We start from the raw sequence: 8,591 nt of genomic DNA on the forward strand, positions 1-8,591 counted from the left end.
AAACTAAAATTCTTAGAGGAAAACAGGCAGAACACTCTCTGACATAAAAATCTTCTTTTGATCCACCTCCTAGAGTAATGAAAATAAAAACAAAAATACACAAATGGAACCTAGTTAAGCTTAAAAGCTTTTGCACAGCACAGGAAACAATAAACAGGATGAGGAGAGAACCCTCAGATCAGCCAGTCGTAGGAAATACTCTGCTAGTCATATGGAAATACTGTAAACAATTATATCCCCCCTCACTGGATCACGTAGAAGAAATGAATAAACTTCTATAAACTAATCACCTATCAAGACTGATCAGAAATACACAGTCTGAACAAAACTAGTGAGTAAGATTAATGCAGTAATAATTAATAACAATAGTAGAAAAACCTCCTAACAAAAGCCCAGGACCAAATGATTTCATGGGTGAATTCTACAAAATATTTAAGGATCAACACCAGTCCTTTGGAAAGGGTGCTTCTGTGAGCCGTGAACACCACCAGGATTTGTGGCCTCTGGATCTGGGGCCAGAGATGAGGCTTGATCACTCAGAGCTTTTGTGTAGCAAAGTTTTATTAAAGTATAAAAAGAGGTAGAGAAAGCGTCTGACATAGACATCAGAAAGGGACAGACAGAGTCCCCCCTGCTAGTTTTTAGCAAGGCCCTTTATGTATGTTAGATGGCTGCTAATCAAATAAGGGAAACAGCTCAAGGCGGAGGGAGTTTCACCAGGCCCTCTCCCACAATACACATTTTTGAGAAAGGATGGCACAAGGGGTGTCATCTCTGGCCGTAAAACAGTTTACGTGAATACTGGTTTGTTGAGCCATTATCAGCCTAAGGTTTGAGAAAAGAATGTCTGCCACTTGCTTTATTTCCTCCCGTCCCTTGGGGACCTCTGGCCTTCCTACCTGTTAACCCTCTCACTTTCAAACTCTAATAAAAATATGAAGAGAAGGAAACACTTGTAAACTCATTTTACCAGGCCAGCACTACTCTGTTACCAAAGTCAGACAAGGACACTATGAGAAAAGAATTCCAGGCAAATATCCTTGATGAACATAGATGCAGAAGTCAGTGAAATGTTAGAAACCAGCTCAACAGCACCTTAAGAGGTATGGTCAGTGGTTTATCCCTGTGATGCAAGGGTCGTCCAACATGTGTGAGTCAATCAAGATGACTCACCACATTGACAGAATAAAGGCTAGAAACCGTATGATCATCTCAATAGATGTTGAGAAAATATTTGACAAAACGGAACATCCTTCAGGATAAAATCTGTCAAGCGTCAGGTATAGAAAGAAGGTGCCTGAGCACAATGAAGGCCACACATGACAGTCCCACAGCTAACACTCCTTCATAGTAAATGGAAAGTTTTCCTCTAGATGAGGGGTGAGACAAGGATGCCCACTCTCACCACTTTTATTCACCACAGTACTGGAAGTCCCAGGCAGGGCAAAGAGGCAACAAAAAGAAGTACCCAAATCAGAAAGGAAAAAGTAAAACCCTCTGTATTTGCAGATGGCATGAGCTTACACACAGAAAATACTAAATAATCCGTCAAACAGATACAAGTATCATCCTGCTATTTGTGACAATGTGGATGAACCTGGAGGACACCGTGCCCAGTGGGATATGGTGGAAAATGGCGAACGCTGCACAGCGCGGCGTGTACTGTGGAGCCCCCCGGGAAACGGACTGCACGGGAACAGGGTGGACTGGTGCTGCTTGGAGCCCGGGAGCCTGGGAGAAGGGACATGGGGCCACACAGTGCAGACTCAGCTACGAGACAAGCAAGCCCTCAGGATGGGACACACGCGTGGGGTCGAGAGCTGGTGACGCCATGCTGTGCACTCAGTACCTAGGGAGAGAGTCAACAACTGAGCATCCTGAAACACAACCCTGTGAGGCTAGGAATGCGTTATTCAATCTTACTGTGGCAACCATCTCACAGTTCACACATGCCGAATCATGTCGTACACCCTAAAAAACCCATGTTGTACAAAGTATATACTTTTACTTTCAATTGTACATAAGTAAAGGTAGTCCTCAGCAGTGGCCACAAGACTGGAAAAGGTCAGTTTCCATTCTAACGCCAAAGAATGTTCAAACTACCATGTAATTGCACTCATTTTACATGCTAACAAAATAATGCTCAAAATCCTCAAAGCTAGGCTTCAACAGTATGTGAACTGAGAACTTCCAGAATACAAGCTGCCTATACAAGAAAAGACATAGGAACCAGAGATCAAATAGCCAACATCCACTGGATCATAGAAAAAGCAAGATAATTCCAGAAAAAGATCTGCTTCATTGACTATGTTAAAACCTCTGACTGTGTGGATCACAACAAACTGGAAAATTCTTAAACAGATGGGAATACCAAACCACCTTACCTGCCTCCTGAGAAATCTATATGTAGGTCAAGAAGCAACAGTTAGAATTGAACATGGAACAATGAACTGGTTCAAAATTGGGAAAGGAGTACGTCAAGGCTGTATGTTGTCACCCTGCTTATTGAACTTATATGCAGAGTATGTCATGCAAAATGCTAGGCTGGTTGAAGCACAAGCTGGAATCAAGATTGCCAGGAGAAATATCAATAACCTCAGATATGCAGATGACACCACCCTTATAGCAGAAAGCAAAGAGGAACTAAAGAGCCCCCTGAAGAAGGTGAAAGAGGAGAGTGAAAAAGTTGGCTTAAAGCACAGCATTCAAAAAACAAAGGTCATGGCACCTGGTCCCATCCCTTCATGGCAAGTAGATGGGGAAACAATGGAAACTGAAGGACTTTATTTTCTTGGGCTCCAAAATCACTGCAGATGGTGACTGCAGCCATGAAATTAAAAGACACTTGCTCTTTGGAAGAAAAGCTATGACAAACCTAGACAGCAAATTAAGGGCAGAGACATCACTTTGCCAATAAAGGTCTGTCTATTCAAGCTATGGTTTTTCCAGTAGTCACGTACAGATGTGAGAGTTGGACCATAAAGAAGGCTGAGCACTGAAGAATTGATGCTTTTAAACTGTGGTACTGGAGAAGACGTTTGAGAGTCTCTTGGACTGCAAAAAGATCCCAACAGTCCATCGTAAAGGAAATCAACCCCAAATATCATTGGAAGGACTGATGCTGAAGCTGAAGCTCAAGTACTTTGGCCACCTGATGTGAAGAACTGAGTCATTTGAAAAGACCCTGATGCTGGGAAAGATTGAAGGCAGGGGGAGAAGGGGACGACAGAGGATGAGATGGTTGGATGGCATCACTGACTCAGTGGAGTTTGAGCAAGCTCCGGGAGATGGTGATAGACAGGGAAGCCAGGCGTGGTGCAGTCAGTGGGGTCACCAAGAGCCAGTCACGACTGAGGGACTGAATAACAACGAAGGTAGCATGCTGACTGTCTACCCTAACCCTAACCCTACCCCTAACCCTAACCCTACCCTGAGTTAGAAGCTGACCCCTTTTCTGAAAACACCGGATGGAGAATGGAGACATAAAACCCCCGTGCTGAGTCAGGGTGAGTGAGTGTATCCTTGATTAGATCAAAACCAGGAATTGAAGCAGATCAGCAGGATGGGTCTAAGAAGACCTGCTGAGCAGTCACCAGTGATTCCATATTTAATGTCCTCGGGGACTGATGTCCCCAGTGGGGACAATTAATGCTTTGTAGGAGCAGGGAAGCCTGCGGCCACTGGTTAGCACTAGCCACGGTGTGTCGTTTGCCCAGGGCAGGGCGTCTTCCCTTTCCCCCTCATGGCAAGCACTGCTAAGAGGAGCTGTAGCCACGACTGGGTGAGATCCGCACTTGCTGGCGGTGTGAGGCAGGCAGCAGTGAAAGAGCAGAGGCACTGAGGGTGAGGTCGCAGGGGCACATGGCCGTTGGCGCTCGGAGATGCTGAAATCTGGAGACGGCCAGTGAGGGCCCTGGGCCGATGGCCAGCTGATAGGGGTTAGCCATCACTTCTCTGTGCCTCCTTCTTGGGATGGGAGGTCAGTGTCCGCCCCCAGCAGAAACGATGGGCCCGACTGGTGACTGAGTGGGTGGCACCACAACCTCATTGTCTGATATGCCAGCTCTGTCCGTGCTGCTGCTAGCCAACCGTCCCTGGACGGACACTTCTGAGTGCCAGTCCATGTTCCAGTAGCTTCCAAGGATGACCTCAGTTCTTACTTGTTGGCGATTGGATCTGTCCCCAAGGGGCTGGTCAGCTTCTCCAGAGAGTCCCGAACCCACGGTAGGTTCCGCCTAGTGAAGGAGAGCAGAGTCTGTGCTACTTGGCCCCTCAGGGCCCTTGAGCATGAACTGTGAGTCATGTCTGTGCCGACATTAGGCAATATAGGGCTTCTCTAGGCATGCAGACAGTATAGGCCCTATATGGTCACACATTTCTGATGGACTCCACTCTCTGTACCAGGTAGCTCCGCTGCGTTTTTTTCCTTTTAACCGTTTCTATCTCCTAATGATTCTTGAGAATTCTTCAAAGTTTTTTCCTTAGGATGGAGAAGAAGTTTCTTGAGAGAATACCAGAAAGATATTTTCTGTCTTTTGTGAGCACATACTATAATTGAATGTGTATTGTATCATGATGTTCATATAGATGAAAACCAGTGTTCTGATTTGGGTGGATGATTATATTTTCCTGTGACTGAGAGTCGTGAGACCACTTTGGCCGTCGTATTTGAGAAAGTTCAGTAAAAAGGAGAATTAATAATGTGTACAAAATACGCTCCAAAACCTCTCTCTCTCTTCCTGTCTTTGTCTTTTTTCCTCTCCTTTCATATAAGAGATGGTTGGTTGAAAAAACGGTCACCGCTTTTGACACCAGTGAACACACTCCAGTTGGTGGTATGGGTATCATTCTTGGACCTCTCCTCACAGGGGCCTGTCTCTGTAGAATGTAGTGAAAGCCCTAACCTCCAGACATTGGCTTTAAAGCAGCTGGGCACAGGATGGGCACAGGGAGCCCAGGTCCAAGCCAACACCATGAAGTAGTCTGTTGGTCACCAGCTTCATGCAGACAGTCTTCCTTCTTAATTGAAGTGCTATGATCTAAGCGGTGAAGTACTTTCAAGAAGCGCTAGTCTGAAGTCAGCTCAGCCCACACGCAGTTTTGGTTCTCAGAGAGCCAGGACATCTGCACTGGCGTCTCCAGTTGGAAGCTGGCATGCATGGGCCCGAGTGCCCCCCGTTCAGGATTATCCAGGGAGATTTTCTGATTCAGGTGAAGTATTTTGGTGGTGACTTGTCTCTGATTTGGTGGTGGGCGGTGGCGGGGGGGTGGGCTGTGCAGGGGCTGGCAGCAGAGAATCTGGGGTTGAATCAGGGTCCAGTCCCATCCGGACCCCTGGCTTCCCAGTGACCACTCGCAAGTCCCTGGACAGTGGTGTGAGGACCCTTGGTTGACCTCCGTCAGTACTGACTGGATGTAGCAAGTCCAGGAGGAGAAAGGGGATTTTTCTCGCTGTTCCTCCTCTGTTCCCAGACGCTGTCTGAGCGTATGAGTGGCTGCAAATACAGATTTTCAAATAGGAGACAGAGGTCAGAACCCCCCTCCCCAGGGTTCCCCTGGAAGGCCACCCCAACCCCCCCCACATGTGCTCCATGAGGGCTAGGGAAGCACAATCCTTGCACACTGACCAGGGCCTGGGAATTTCTGTGAGTGGCCATCTCAGTCCTGCACTGGCAGAGAGGGGTGGGGATTTCAGCTTCTCCCCACCTCAGGGGGCAGTCGCTCTCACTGCATGTTCCCAGAATTATCCCACAATCCTGATAATTACCCCACAATTATCAGGAGCGCAAAGCTCCATTTTTATTACCAAAGTAAGTTTTAAAATCCTCTTCCTAAGTGGGTCATGCACACAATTCCAAGAGGGAGCACTCAGAACAACTGCAAGCTCTTCCTCTACAGCCTGAGTCAGAACAGCCCACGGTCTCAGAGGGACCATGCTGGCACCCTCCAGGGCTGTGATGAACCAGACGCTGGTCACCGACTTCTTCATTCTGGGGTTCTCAGAGACACCTGGGCTGCGACGCTGCTCTTTTTTGCCTCCCTGCTTCTGTACACAGTGGCCCTCTCTGGAAACCTGCTGATCGTGGCGGTCATCAGCTCCAGTCCAGCCCTGCACTTCTTCCTGGTCAGCCTGGCCGTGGTGGACATTCTCTGCACGGCCACGATCCTACCTGAACTTCTGGTGGGCGTGGTGGCCAGCAAGACCATCTCCTATGGGGCTGCAATGGCCCAGCTCTTCTTCTTCACGTGGTCCATGGGGGCCGAGCTGCTGCTCTTCTCGGCCATGGCCTATGACCGCTACGGGGCCATCTGCCGGCCCCTGCACTAGGGCGCCCTCACGGGCCCCCGGGTGTGCGCGCTCTTGGCGGGGGTGGTGTGGACCGTCAGCCTGATCAACACCAGCGTGCACACAGGCCTCATGCTTCGCCTGCCCTTCTGCCGCTCCAACGTGGTGGAGCACTTCTGTGAGATCCCCCCTCTGCTGAAGCTCTCCTGCGCCCCGACCCAGCGGAAGGAAACCACGGCCCTCCCGGCAGACGTCCCCCTCACGCGGTCCTACGGCTGCGTCCCCGCCAGCATCCTGTGCATGCGCTCGCGGGGGGCGAGCGGCGCGCCTCCCACCTGCTCCTCGCAGCTCCCGGGGGTCGCCCTGCACTACCCCGCCGTCATCTGCACTTACATCCGCCCCGCGTCCAGCTGCTCGCTGGACAAGGACAAGCTGGTGTCGGTGATCTCCACTTCCGTGGCCCCTCCCCGAACCCGCTCATCTGCTCGCTGAGAAACATGGAGGTCAAGGCGGCGCTCAGGAGGCTTCTGTCCAGCTGCTGAGGTCGCGCCCAGCAAGGTCCTCGTGCCTGGAGGGCGGGGCCCAGGGTGGCTTTCCCTAAACTGGGGCAGGGTTGTTGTCTGGAAGCCCCATCCTGCCTCCTAAGGTCTCACCCTACTGTGCTGTAGTGAGACCATGGGACCCGCTCGGGGCATCTCCCCTTCACTTTCAGGAAGCCCCTTAACCTCCCAGACTCACCCTGTCCTGCCCTGGTGGATCCTGGGGTGACCAATGCCAGCTTCATGACCCAAGAAGCACGTAGTAGATCACCAGCTGCGCCTGGCCCTTTCTTCAGCCTTCCTAGCAACTTCTTCCCGAGATGCCCACGTCTTTCCTTTCCAAGCCTGCACCTTGCTGCAGCCCTCCCTATTTTGAGCTTCTGCATTCACTATGGGCGGCCTTTGCCTTAGTCACAGGAGGATTTGAGCAGGGATGAGAGGGATTAAGGTAGGATAGGTTAGTCCTATTCTACTTTAGGATAAGATTTCCAGTGGTGGTGGGGGAAGATTTCAGGAGGATAGGTTCCCCCTTGGTAGCAAAGTTCCAGGAGTGGTCTTTTTAAATGTGAGTGCTTTTTAGGAGAATATTTTGGCAAGGCTTTTTCAAGTCTATGATGTAAAGATGTGACTGGTATCAGTATGGAAAGTGGCCAGGCTGTTTCCTTTTCTTCCCCCTCTACCACAAACTCAGCTGTCCTCCCCTTCAGAACCAGGCTGCAGGAAGATTGGGCTCAGGCGGGTTTGGGACCCAGGGAGATGCTGGGGAAGGGGAGCTCTTCATGGGCGAGCCCTTTCTGTTCCTTTGTGATTTAGGTTCACAGGGCTGGGGGGAGGGGCGTGGGGGACCTGTGCGGCTTGAAGGGACGGGGACAGAAGGGCCCCTTTGAGGGAAGGGCATTCTTGGTTCCCTGGGGGCTGTCTCCTCTGAGCAAATCTTCCCCTGCTATGGTGCTTGTCTGTCTCCTGAAGACTGTAAACACTTTGAGGACAACAACAGGGTCCAGCTTCTCGCACTTGAACCAGGGTTTGCTCGTCTGGACTGGCGCATTCTGGAAGCAATGTGCACCATGTACGAGGCAGGCCCCCTGTGAATGCCACTGACTGCAGAAGAATGAATGATGCAGGGGTGATCCTACCAAGGAGACCGTCAGACTTAGTTTTGCAAAGACTTGGTAGAGGCATGTTTGTGGCATGGTTAGTCAGTGAGGATGACCTCATGCGAAGAGCTGACTCGTTGAAAAGACTCTGATGCTGGAAGGGATTGGGGGCAGGAGGAAAGGGGACGACAGAGGATGAGATGGCTGGATGGCATCACCGACTCGATGGACATGAGTCTGAATGAACTCCGGGAGTTGGTGATGGACAGGGAGGCCTGGTGTGCTGTGATTCATGGTGTCGCAGAGTCGGACATGACTGAGCGACTGAACTGAACTGAACTGAATCAGAAATAAGCTTCATGTGAGATTTATGAAACCTGTGGAAATTGGGAAGTGTCACTGAAATGGTGGCCAGTGGCAGAATTCTCAGTACAATCCTGGAGCATCCGAGTTTACACAGGACACGATGTGTGTGTGTGGGGAGGGGGTGGGGATGGGAGGTGTTGGTCAGCAGCGTGTTGAGAGCTATTGGTACCACACCCTGTGGTTTGACCTCGAGATGTGTAGGCTTTGCCATCCGTGCTGCTCTGACCTCAGGGTAAGCATGGCTGCAGGAAGTGCTTCCAGACATGAACCCTGAAGCCAGAACCTGCATGAGAGGTGCCTGTC

The 8,591-nt window shown here is 50.2% G+C and overlaps 1 pseudogene; it reads left to right on the forward strand.

The window, feature by feature from the left end:
* The first annotated feature begins 5,957 nt into the window (after window positions 1-5,957).
* LOC128067655 (olfactory receptor 13A1-like) lies at window positions 5,958-6,828 on the forward strand (annotated as a pseudogene).
* The last annotated feature ends 1,763 nt before the right edge of the window (window positions 6,829-8,591 follow it).

This window comes from Budorcas taxicolor, chromosome 23 (assembly GCF_023091745.1).
Source record: "Budorcas taxicolor isolate Tak-1 chromosome 23, Takin1.1, whole genome shotgun sequence".
NCBI lineage: Eukaryota > Metazoa > Chordata > Mammalia > Artiodactyla > Bovidae > Budorcas > Budorcas taxicolor.